Source organism: Sebastes fasciatus, chromosome 5 (assembly GCF_043250625.1).
Source record: "Sebastes fasciatus isolate fSebFas1 chromosome 5, fSebFas1.pri, whole genome shotgun sequence".
NCBI lineage: Eukaryota > Metazoa > Chordata > Actinopteri > Perciformes > Sebastidae > Sebastes > Sebastes fasciatus.
In genome coordinates, this window is record NC_133799.1 from 16,141,146 (window position 1) to 16,153,215 (window position 12,070).

A 12,070-nucleotide genomic window follows, 5' to 3' on the forward strand; every position below is an offset into this window, starting at 1 on the left:
TACGTGAGTGCATGCTGTTAATTACCTCTGCTTTCCTCTGGAGGGAGACACATCATCGAAGCCTTGACTGGCTGCTGTGGATGGATCAGATCATTAAAAATGCTTTAGATGGACAGTAACCTCAACACATCTTGGTTTTATAACTTTATCTACATTTTACATATACCACCACATTAAAATTACATATTTTAATCTCTGCCAAAATAAACAAGATCTTTGTTCTCTCATCAGTTTAATGCAAGTTTGCGAAACACTCATGTGACTGCACATGAGAGAATGTACTTTATACTTTACTTTTAAAGGCTCGTCTTCTTTGTTAGACCTGACAGACTCCTCAAAACGCCTTTTTTTTTGCCAGCTGCTCTCCCCTCCCTGCTTTTCTGACAGGATGACTGATTGACGTTCAGTTTAGAGGAGGTGAGGGCTGGGACTGCAGCCCCAAGGGCACACACAGCCAGGGCTAATTGATAAATGCATTATGACTGTCTGGCAGGGTAGATAGATGAGGTTTAGCAGATAGTATGCACCTGTGAATTATACAGGCTACTGTACTGCACTCCTGCTACTTTATACTAGAGCAACTGGTTTTGTCTTGTAAAAGTATTTTCACAAAACAAAACCAACGTTCTGCCATGCTGCAAAGACAGAGTATGCAAAGTGTGCTCTCTGTCTGTTTCACCGTTTTATTCCATGAAACAGTCACTGCAATAGATCACAGCCACAAGGTGCAGACGCGCTTACTGTGAGAAGTCAATACTGTATTGTTCTCACTTTCAGTATTTGCTTTACTTTCTAGTATCGTTTTTCACACCCCGTTCTCTTCACATCATATTTTACAGAAATGGCCACTTACATCTTAAAGCCATATTTCCTCTGTGACATTAAATATTCATGATTAATTAAGCAACAGCTCAAGTTAAAGTTCAGAAAAAAAGCATCAGTTATTTATTAGGCGTGTACTCAAAAATCTCAGCTAGTTCGTTGCAGGGTGGTGTGGTTGGATCAGTTTGTTTGACATCAGCAAACAACCACCAACCGTCAACAGATTCTGATTCGAATGATGCTGAATGCTGATTGGTGCTCAGGATTGCGTGACATCAGCTTTTTTCCCCAACTACCTTAAGCCTCAAGCTCTCATGTAAGATATAAAAAAATAGTGCGTTCAAGTAAAAGCAAATCGCTCAGAAGCTGATTGAGAAAATATGTTTATATGGATATGGCCCTTTAACCATGAAGGACCAGTTCTATAAATATATTGTTTGTTTTTACTGAGTGACCATTAAAATCCTATGTGTTTTATTAAGTGTAAAATTAAAGCCCATTCAAAAACCATTAAGATAGTAATGTGTCAGAGGACATTCTGAAAACGACTGGTTAATCATAACAGCTTACGGCTGAAATTATTTATTATTGCAAATTACAAATGACAAATTAAACTGCTGATACAGTGAGAGTCTGTGTGGTTGTGCGTGTGGTTGTGCGTGTGGTTGTGTGTGGTTGTGTATGTGTGTGTGTGTGTGGTTTGATGTGTATGAGTGCGTGAGTCATGTTCACAAACCCATGCTGACGATAAAAGCGATTAAGCAAGAGCACAAGATGGTGAAAATATCCTTAATCCTTTTTTTCTCGGCCAGAGTTTGCAGAATGTTGTTGTAAATGACTTTAAAGTGTCCCTGTAGACTGCAGCGCTGCATTAGCCTCCCCAGGAGGTGTATTTTCTCACAGAGTTTTTTTTTAAAAAGCTTAAATATGATACTGGGATTATCTGTCAATTGTTTAATGAGTATTTTTTTTTTTTACTGTTCTAGCTAGTATACTGTCATTTTTAAAACAGTGGGCAACCTCCGGGGTCTGAAAAGTGAAGCCAATGCTGAAGTGCCTTAAACTTGCATTCTTTCTAATAGCCAGCAGGGGGCGACTCCTCTGGTTGCAAAAAGATGTCTGATTGTATAGAAGTCTATGAACGACATATGGCATGAGTTTTAGCAACATGCTCTCAAAGCCTAGTGGGAGCTGTTTAATTCGGACAAAATATTTCTTATCTTTGTTAAAGGGACTGTTTGTAAGAATCAGAAATTGCTTGTTAACAGCGATGTTAAGTCAACGAAAGTCAGCGTCCTGTTGCTTGGGCTCGCGCTTGTGCTCGCTCTACATAGACATGAACGAGCATCGCTCAAAACAGTGAGGCGACACACGTCAGCTAAAACCACAATATCACTCTATATTTCACCTGCTTGGCAGTAATGTTAGCTGACCAGATGAAGGTCTCTCCATGAATCACTGCTGATCCTAGTGTTGGCTTTTCCTGCCTCAGCCTCCCGACCGCGGTCGGAGGGAACAGGGGAGACACCGGAGTTTTGGTCGGACAGGATAACGTTTCTCGCTGCGGAGCCCCGTCACTTCACAAGACATGGGAAACCTCTGTTGGTCTGGAGGAGCTGCAGCATTTATTTCTCCGCAAACCTCCACTGTACATTCACTAGATATTCTCAGAGCTAAACTAACTCTTCTGCAGTGTGTAGTGTGCGCGCATGCATGTGAGAGTGGAGCGAAAGCGCGAGAACTAGCGCGGTGTGTGAGTGAAGGCAAGAGGAGCAGAGGAGCAGAGTACAGCAGAGACTCCGGCCCTGGAGACCAAGGCTACAGTCTCCCCCGCGTCCTCCGACCGCAGCCAACACTGTTTTGCAAGACAGGCTTCACTAGATATAACTTTGCGGTTTGGTGCTTCCATGTAGTTTGTGTTGGAGTCTTGTCTGAACAGCGTAGCCACACACGAGCGCGCATGGGACACCGACCCGGATTGAATTATACGTGTAAGAATTTACAAACAGTCCCTTTAACATAAATATAGACAGAAAACCCTGATATCATGTTTCAAGAGAGAGGAAATTACAATGGAGCAATAAAAGACTTTAACAGAATCTAATCTGGAAACTAGACGTGACTTCAGCTCTATAATATACTGCAATAATATTCATGCAAGCAAGGAACAATAAGATCACTTGCTTATCAAAAAAGTCTTTTGAGATGTTCCACCATCTTGGCAGCCTGTCACGTAGGCATTCCTGTTTGTGACGTGTGTGAGCTGCACGGGCTCGTCGGTGACGACCGGAGGAAGGAAATGAGGCGTTGATGTGAGAAAGGAAGAACTTTGCTTTTCTCCTTTTTACCTGAAACGGCCGCCCACGCAGCGGCTGAGCTGATTGTGCAGTAACAACAGGAGAGCACACAAACACACACATTCATATAAATGCATACTGGATTGCAACTGTGCATGCATAACTTACACACAGACACTCTGTAGATGTAAGTGCACACACTCAGAAGCAAACATGCCCATAAACACACACTCTAAATCCGGTCTCTGCAGCCGTTTATGAGGTTTCTAAGACGTAAGGATTTCTTCAAAATCTTTTCCTGTTTTTGTGGCCGGGGAAGCAAACAAGTCATTGCTGGTTGTGAGTGTGTGTGTGTGTGTGTGTGTGTGTTTGTGTGAGTTCCCCTCTCATGAATTCCTGCATCTTTACGGTTAAGAGTAGGGGATAAGCCTCTCTCATCCTTGGTCCTGGCACGGCTCCAGGTCCGGTGCCTGATGAAAAAGCAACAGCAAATTCCAGGCTTTATTAGCTCTAGCTTCAGAGACATTCGTTGTATCATATTTGACATGTCAGGGGCTGATCAGTAATCTCTCTCTCCTTCTCCCCTTACAACAACAAGGCCTTTTCTCTGCACTAAATGAGGTACGATGGGTTAATGACGGTTGCGTGCAGACGTGGCTATGCCCTCAATAATTACCTCGCTGGCTTTGCCTCCAGGTGTTCAGCAGACAGCTAATGATGTACTGTCTGAGGAGAGGGGAAGGCAGCGGGTGAGGCACGGAGACGCTACACGGGGGGAGAGAGGGCGATACGCTGTCATCAGCACTGCGACAACTCGGTGGCACATGTGCTTCACAAAAACTGGATGTAACATCAAAGCCTGGAAAAAGAAAACTGTTAAATGTTAAAATCTCTATTCAACCATCATGGATAAGAAATGTGTTTGCTCTCAGTTTGTTAAAAACTGTAATTTGTTAAAGGGAAATTCCACTCTTTTAGATCCTTGGTCAATTTTATTTGTATTTTTGATCATCACTCCCATCCGTTATAATAAGATTTTACTAGCCGAGATATGGGGCTTACAGCTTTACACTTGACTCAGTTTAAAGGGACACTCCACCCAAAATCTTGAAGGGTGGAAGTCAACACGACGGTTATGAAGTGACCCAGTTTCTTGTAGAACTACAGATCCAGATGTCTATAGAAATGTCTCTTAAACCTCCTACTGCAGCATAATCTACATCTCTGTGATCCAACCACGTGCCCAAATATGGCTAAATGCACAGCTTCTGATCTCAATACTCGTACACAACCCTCTAAAGCAAGTGCGTGTGTTGGTTTGTACACAGAGTGGATGCTGAATGCAACACAATACATACAACAAAGGTGAGCTTCTTTATCTCAATCTTCATGGGTAAGTACGATGGATCCCAATCATTTACTGTATATAAGAAGTGGACATAGTCACCGTGACGTCACCCATTGGTTTGTGGACCAAGGTTTTGAAGCCTTGAGTTCAGCATTTTGGCCGGCACTGTCTTGGTTTTTCGCAACCACAAGTGACACGAGAGGGTGGAGCTAAGTACAACCCAATGCTGAATAAGACATTTTTAGGCGACCAAAATGTTCCAATTAACTTCATGAATTGAAAACACACTGTGAAAGGGTCAAAGTTCTAAGACAAAAACACGGAGAACCCCCAGACCGGACAACGCCGTGGTAGCGACCTGTCAATCACAAGGTAGCCACGCCCTAAAGCATACCCTGCTTTATGGTTTATTTGACTCTAAATGGGACCATAATTTACTTAATGAACATCATGCTGTATTGAAGAAGACTTGAAACTAGCGATTGAGATCATAAACTCAAGTTTACAATGTTTACTGAGGTAATAAATCAAGTGAGAAGTAGGGTCATTTTCTCATAGACTTCTATACAATCAGACTTCTTTTTGCAACCAGAGGAGTCGCCCCCTGCTGGCTATTAGAAAGAATGCAAGTTTAAGGCACTTCTGCACTGGCTTCACTTTTCAGACCCACAGGTTGCTTCCTGATCCCAATCAGCTACACAGGACATTAAACCACCTAAAGACAAAGGTTAGGTTTGATTTAAACATTGCATGGCAAACTATTTGACAAAAAAGATATGAAAATTCTCCCAGCCTCACATCATAAATGCCCCTTTGCATCAGCTCTTGAAAGAGTTTGTTTGGGGATTTACAACATGATGATTCATTCAGAAAGAATGAAAGCACTGATCACATGAGAACTACACCATGTCTAGTCTGAGCTTCAGTCCAGCTCAGACCACAGGGTGCATTAAATATGGATGAGGCACAGTTTTACTCGAAGAAAAATCTATCCACTGTGAAATCAACTACACTCACTTTTTTTGTTTGGACACAAATGTTTCCAACATTGTGTCTACGGCAACAGCACAGCTGAAGCTGCAGAAAATGATCCTTCAGCTGCAGAAATACGACTCAACTAGTGTCCACAGGGCAGAAATGAAAGGGCACTGTTTGACTCTTCACCCCAGACAGCAGCCAATGAGAAGATATGAACATAGTGTATATACCCACAATAACTGTGAGTGACACCACACTTAAAAGAAATCAGAGCAGAAGTGTTGAAAGACAAACTGTCTGATATTGACAGATGATGGGAGAGAGATTATCATTCCTGTCTTGCTGACATGTTGTCACGCATACATTGCAGGTCACGTGGTAATGATAACGGTAAAAGAGAGAGCCTGTGACATCTTGTTTTCTACCTACAGCTCACGGAAAAGTGTAGGAAAAACATGTCAGAATATTAGAGATACTCCACTGTCTGATGAGCATGATAGCTCATAGGTATAGCTGATTCCTATGGCTGTTTAATGGATAATATAATGGGAATATTGCAAGTTTCTGCTAAAGGACTGTACAACAGTGGATTTATTGTAATGTAAATCTGTCATGATCAGTCATTTGTAATCATCTCTAGAAAAAGCTATAGCGCTTTGCTTGTGTTTAAGTGACCATGTGTTGTTTATGTGTGTATACCTAACCATATGTCAGCGTGTGCATGTGCTTGTGCACCTGTGTACTTATGGATTTACAGTAAATATGTTCCCACGGTGATATGAAGCAGACAGTAACAGCCAGGTGTCCGCTGGGTCAGGCGGTCGTTATCTGGCATTTCTCATTCACACACACACAGGATGATTTCATGAACTGGCGACGTCAGGGAACTCTTTCTTTATTTAACCCAGCGGACTCGCTCCCTGAGAAAGACTCCCTAAGAAAATATCCAGTTTATTTGGCTACGTTACAGCGTCCCATTTCGCTTTCAGCCATCAATAATGTCTGCGCAAATATTCAGTGTTGTGGTTACAGTTATCCCCAATCAATCAATGTGTTTGCTATTTTCCTGGGAGCTGACATCATACTTACACCAACAACGAGAACAAAAGACAAGGAAGGGCGTTAACTCGCTGCATGTCCAAACAAACAAATCAATCATTTGCATACAAGACCCTTTTCTTCTTCACGTGTTTCTGTCGACTGCACCTGCAGGGCTTGACATTAAGCTTTTACAGACAGTTGCCCTTTAGGCAAGAAGATGAGATGTTTTACTTGTCTGATAGCCAAACTTACTTGTCTGAAATGGAAAATATTAGGCCTATCAACAGGGATTCAAGCAATTATTATAATTTATTATCTACAAAACATACAATTAATATGCTCTCCTCAAAGCCACCAGACTCCATTTAGAGAAAAACTGTCTTGATCAGTCTTTCCACTGTTTCAACTATCACCAACTCTGGTTGCTTTCTACAGAAGCCTGGCATTAGTAGTTTTTTAAGTATGTATTATTATAACTTGCTTAAAGCGAGTGTTAGGAAGTTAAACAGGTCATAATTCCCTCTCTATCTATTTTATTTTATATTCATTATACTCATTTTTACTGAGCAGAGATTGAACGCACCATAATGTAACCCAATGGAAATTCCATTAACGTTAGCTATTAGGTGCCTTATTTACATGGGAGAAGTTTGCTTTCAGGGATTTCTGACAGAAAGCCCTGTCTGACAAGTTTAGGAAAAGATCATGGTTTAGGTTCAAATAAACCCGTTCTGGCTGAAAGTCCTGAAGGCAAACTTCTCCCGTGTGCGCACTGCGCTGCCCACCGGCGGCTAACAGCTAACTTTATCTAGTTCTTCTTCTGTTAATTTCAACACAGATTTGTTCTTCACAATGTAGCTTCACACTATGGGTGCATTTGTAAATAGTCACTCCGAGCATCAGAGCGCACTCTGGCACAAACTGGACTGTACTGAATGTAGCATTACCGTTCAGTTATTCAGAGTACCTTACTCTCGGAGCGGAGGAGCATACTTTGGGAACTCGAACGCAAGCATTAATGCCGATCTCCGGATCACATATTTTTTTACTGAATATCAAGATATCTGTAATAAAGATCATATTTATTTTCCTCCACTTGCCCGATTGGACAACTGCGTGAGGCATTCCACTTGCCCGAACACAGAGTTTACTTGCCCCAGGCAAGAACAACGCCCTCTTCTTCTCTGGTGCTAGTGGATTTAATTTAGGATTTATGTACTTTTTGTTCATTCCAGTAGTTTAAAGGTCCAGTATGTAAGATCGGTGAGGCCAAGGCCGACGTGAAAGCGTGAATGGCCCTTCGTAGAGGGTCGTGTATAAAAGGTAACTTGAAAACTTGCAAAACTTGCATAAACTCTCATGAGACTCGCTGCCCGACGACCTATCCTAACCTTAACCGTTCGAGGTCAACGCCTAACCTTAACCATCTCGCGAGAGTTTCGCAATTTGCATGTTACCTTCTAGCCATGACCTCGCAGAAATCGCAGAGTCAGTGCGTAGGTGTGTGTACGTGGGAAGTGAGTGATGAAGCAAGAGAGAGAGCGGCAGCGAATGTGAGAATATCAAGTGAATGTTCAGTGGAAGTTGTAGTTTGTGCAGAAATAAAAGCTGCAGCTCCTCAAGACCAACAAAGGTTACCTCTGGCTTATTTCTCGGCAGCTGAGTGGAGTGACGGAGATCAACATAATTGACACACTGGTCTTTTAAAGTTATGCATGTCTCTATAGTTGTGCATAAACGCATACCAAGCATGTCTGTTATTCCCTGTACGCACTGTGGGTCTCTAAACTGGAGATCCACAGTAGGAAGAGAACGACTCAAGAGGAAAGGGAAAGGATGAGAGAACAGGGCAAGACGAATTCTTTCAGTTGTTCCTTAATTAAAAGGGAATGCACCGCCACGTCGTCTTCGGTCTGCAACAGAAGAATAGCTCAGAGGTACACAAAGAGCCTGTTCTGGAGAGATTTACTCGGATGCCAATGTGAGAACATGTGGAGGAGGAAGGGATCTTTAAATCTACACCATCTCTGGACCCAGCTGTTTCCTCTTCATCAGATTTGAGATAGTGGGACAGCGGATACCAAGGCCAGATGTTATGAGTTTTAAAAACGATGAAGCCAGACACGCTGTTATTAGTCATGTTTTTAAATAAATAGCATGTTCCAACAAGATAAAAAAAAATTGCCACAAGCACACAAAAGTGCTTATTCATTCCTCTTCCATTGTTAGGGTAGGAGACAATTACCAAAGACAACAAGTTTTCTCTTGAGGGCTGGATGTCGGCCATGTGCAGTGACTTTGCTCTCAACCTTGGAAATGTATGTGAGCAAGACTTCACTCTTTTCTTAATCCTCTCCCTCATTCTTGCTGTGCTTTGGCTGAGCACCGTGACCACTTAACTAATTGTGTTGTGAAAGATGTTCCAAGGGTGATGATTCAGCTTTGGTTTCCAAAAGTTTCTCAAGTGAGGATGAAGGTTTTCTTAAGAGAGGGGCTCTGCAGGGGACTCGTTTAGGAACAACACTAAGACTCTACAGCCATGCTAGCGGCTCTGTCACATTGTATTTAGGGAACAGGGGTGCTTTGAGCTAAATGCTAACATAAGCATGCTCACATGCTTACATGACAATGTTAACATGCTCATGTAAAGCAGGTAATGCTTGCCACGTTCTCCATCTCGGTTCAGTGCATTAGCATGCTAACATTTACTCATTAGTCACCCATTGTCTGTTGGAGCTGAAGACAAGTTTGAAAAGGCAAACAATCTGGGGGTGTAGAGTTATAAAGAAGTGAGCTTGTAGGCGCCAGGTTTTGACAAGGAAGAACAATGTGTGGAATAAAAAGGTAATTAAGTTATCCATCGTCTGACAATATTATAAGACGAAAAACAACCAATCAGAGCCGAGCTGGAGCCTGCCATCTCTGATCAGCTGTCAATCACTCACGAACTCCGACCAAACGGTCAAACTAGGCAGCGCTGATCAAATATGAATCAATATTCTGTTACTGTAATGTCTATTTCTCTACTCAAATAGTTTCAGAAACATCTTGTAGTGTACAGTTTAGCTGTAAAATTAGAAAGTTTGTGACCTGGCAGCCATGTTGAGATTAGTTGAGGAAATACCAAGCACCGCCTACCAGCCGGAGCACAGCCAATAGGAACGCTTGTCTTATAAAAACAATATTACCAAACAAGCTGTCATTTTATGGTCAGAAACGGATACAAAAGTCAGTAAACTTTGTTGTGTCCACTCACTCATATTATTCACTCATTTAATTTGAGAAATATTTGATTGACATGAGCTGTATTCAATCGTCAGTAGGGATAATGGAGGACCTACTTGATGTCATCATCATTGACATTGTCGTGGGAATTTGTGTATTTAGTTGACTGCTCTTTAGTTGGCCGCCCACCCAGAGCCGGGTTCTGCCCAAGGTTTCCACCCGTTAAAGGGGAGTTTTTCCTTGCCACTGTCGCATAACAATGCATGCTCATGGGGGATCTCTTGTTGGGTTTCTAAATTATAGAGTACGGTCTAGACCTACTCTATATTAAAAGTGTCTCGAGATAACTTCTGATTTGACGCTATATAAAAATGAATTGAATTGAATTTGAACTCTTTTTTGGGTTGCGATAGCCTGTCTATTTAACATTTTTATCTTTGATTATTTGATGCAGTTATGAAGTTTTGCATACTTATGATGTATTTTCTATTGTGCATGATGGTTTTATGGTGGGTTTCTGGCAAGGTTATGATTTGGGCTTGTTATTTATTGATTATGGGGCGAGTTTTGAGTTGTGATTGGGCTGGAAACTGGCAATCTAATCTGGCAACACTGTCTCCTGGCTCCAGCTTGGTTTTAGCTAAAAATATATGAGTGGTATCATTCTTCTCATCTAGCTTTGGCAAGAAAGCAAATAAGCTGTCTCAAAATGATGAACTATTCCTTTAAATGATGACATGGTTTTGTCAAAATTAAAATCACTGTTTTTGAAACCAGCTCCATACAGTATTTCATAAATCCCAGCTTTATGTGAGTTTGGGCACATGCACAAAATGTGTGCACATTTCTTGAGTGTGACTACAGATCTCTGACGAAATAATACCAATAACACTGAGACACTTAAGACATCAAAGTAATGTCACAACTGTACACACTCTGTATTCACATAATAAATCTATTCCATGTGAGTCATCTGACTGAATGCTTTGTCTCACAGTTTAAAGCCTCCTACTGTACATATGAAATCAATAAAGCAAGCTCTTAATCACTGTTAGTCCACCTATAAATCCTACACGCCTTCACACATTTGAACTTTGCATTTCAAAGCCTCTTCTTCTGTCATCGCTGAGATTACTCTTGTGGACTCGAGGGTTGTGATGTGCAGGTTTGGAGGTCTTGTGCTGCAGCGGCAGCCCCACCGCTGGCCTTGGTTTTTTTCCATGAGGCCCGAGGAATGGAAGGAGCTGAGGCTTTGTAGAACAGATGTTCCCGCTCAGCTCTAAACCAAATTACGCAGCCAAGCTCTCAGCCATGGGCCAGAACCGCACGGATGCTGATTGAATGGCAAAGGGGGCAACAAAAGCAGATCAGGCTCAATAAAGCAGCCACATCATGAAATCTGGTCAGCCTTTGAGGCCTGAAGATAAAAGGGGTATTGACATCGCTATGGAGACTAAAAGGAGAGCTGGAGGCTTTGGTCTGGGTACCCGTCTCCGGCTGTGGGGAAGCGTGTGTCTGTTTTCAAGATTGTGTATTGTCATGTTTCAATGAAAAAGGCAGCCTGCAACTGGGTGTAACAAGTATAACTCAAACAGAAAGTTAAACCTTTGACCTTATGCAATTTGCTGGAAATCGTCTGCTACAACACGGACTATAAACAAACACACTCGTCACACTGGTGAGGATTTGTCACACTGACAGACAGCAAACACATTTTTCTGTCAGTAGCATTGTCTGTGAACTTTATCTCCAACATGAAGGTCTCTGTCTTGTGAAACCATGAATCTCCAAAACATCAACATTTAATAATGTAAAAGCTAAAAAGTCTTGTTTTCAGCCTTTTTTGGCGATGCATTTTTCAGACATTCCAATTTTTTATGTTTTCTTTAGCCTAAGAAGTGGGACACAAAAGGGGAACTGCATCGATTTCACACCTAAAAGTCTGTTTACATGCCTAGAGGAGTACTTCTGCATTAGTGAAAAAAAAAGATAAATTGCCTCAAGTGATGTCACTCAGCGTCTGTTGGAGCTGAAGACTACAAGTTTGAAAAGGAAAACAATCTGGGGGTGTAGAGTTAGAAAGAAGTGAGCGTACCAGACCTCTGTAGCTTCTCATCTGTGCTTGAGGCTAGTGACTCAAGGCTACATTAGCTGCTACTAGCGTAACACACCTGACCAAACTATCAGGATCAGGATCAGAATCAGGATGGTGTTTATTGCCAGGTGTACACTAGGAATTTTCTTTGGTTTTGTTGGTGCAAGTCAAACAGTATAATAACAAAAGAATAGATAAAACGTCAGCAGTCAAGTTGTATTGTGGGTAATGTAGGCACCAGGTTTTGAAAAGGAAAAACAATGT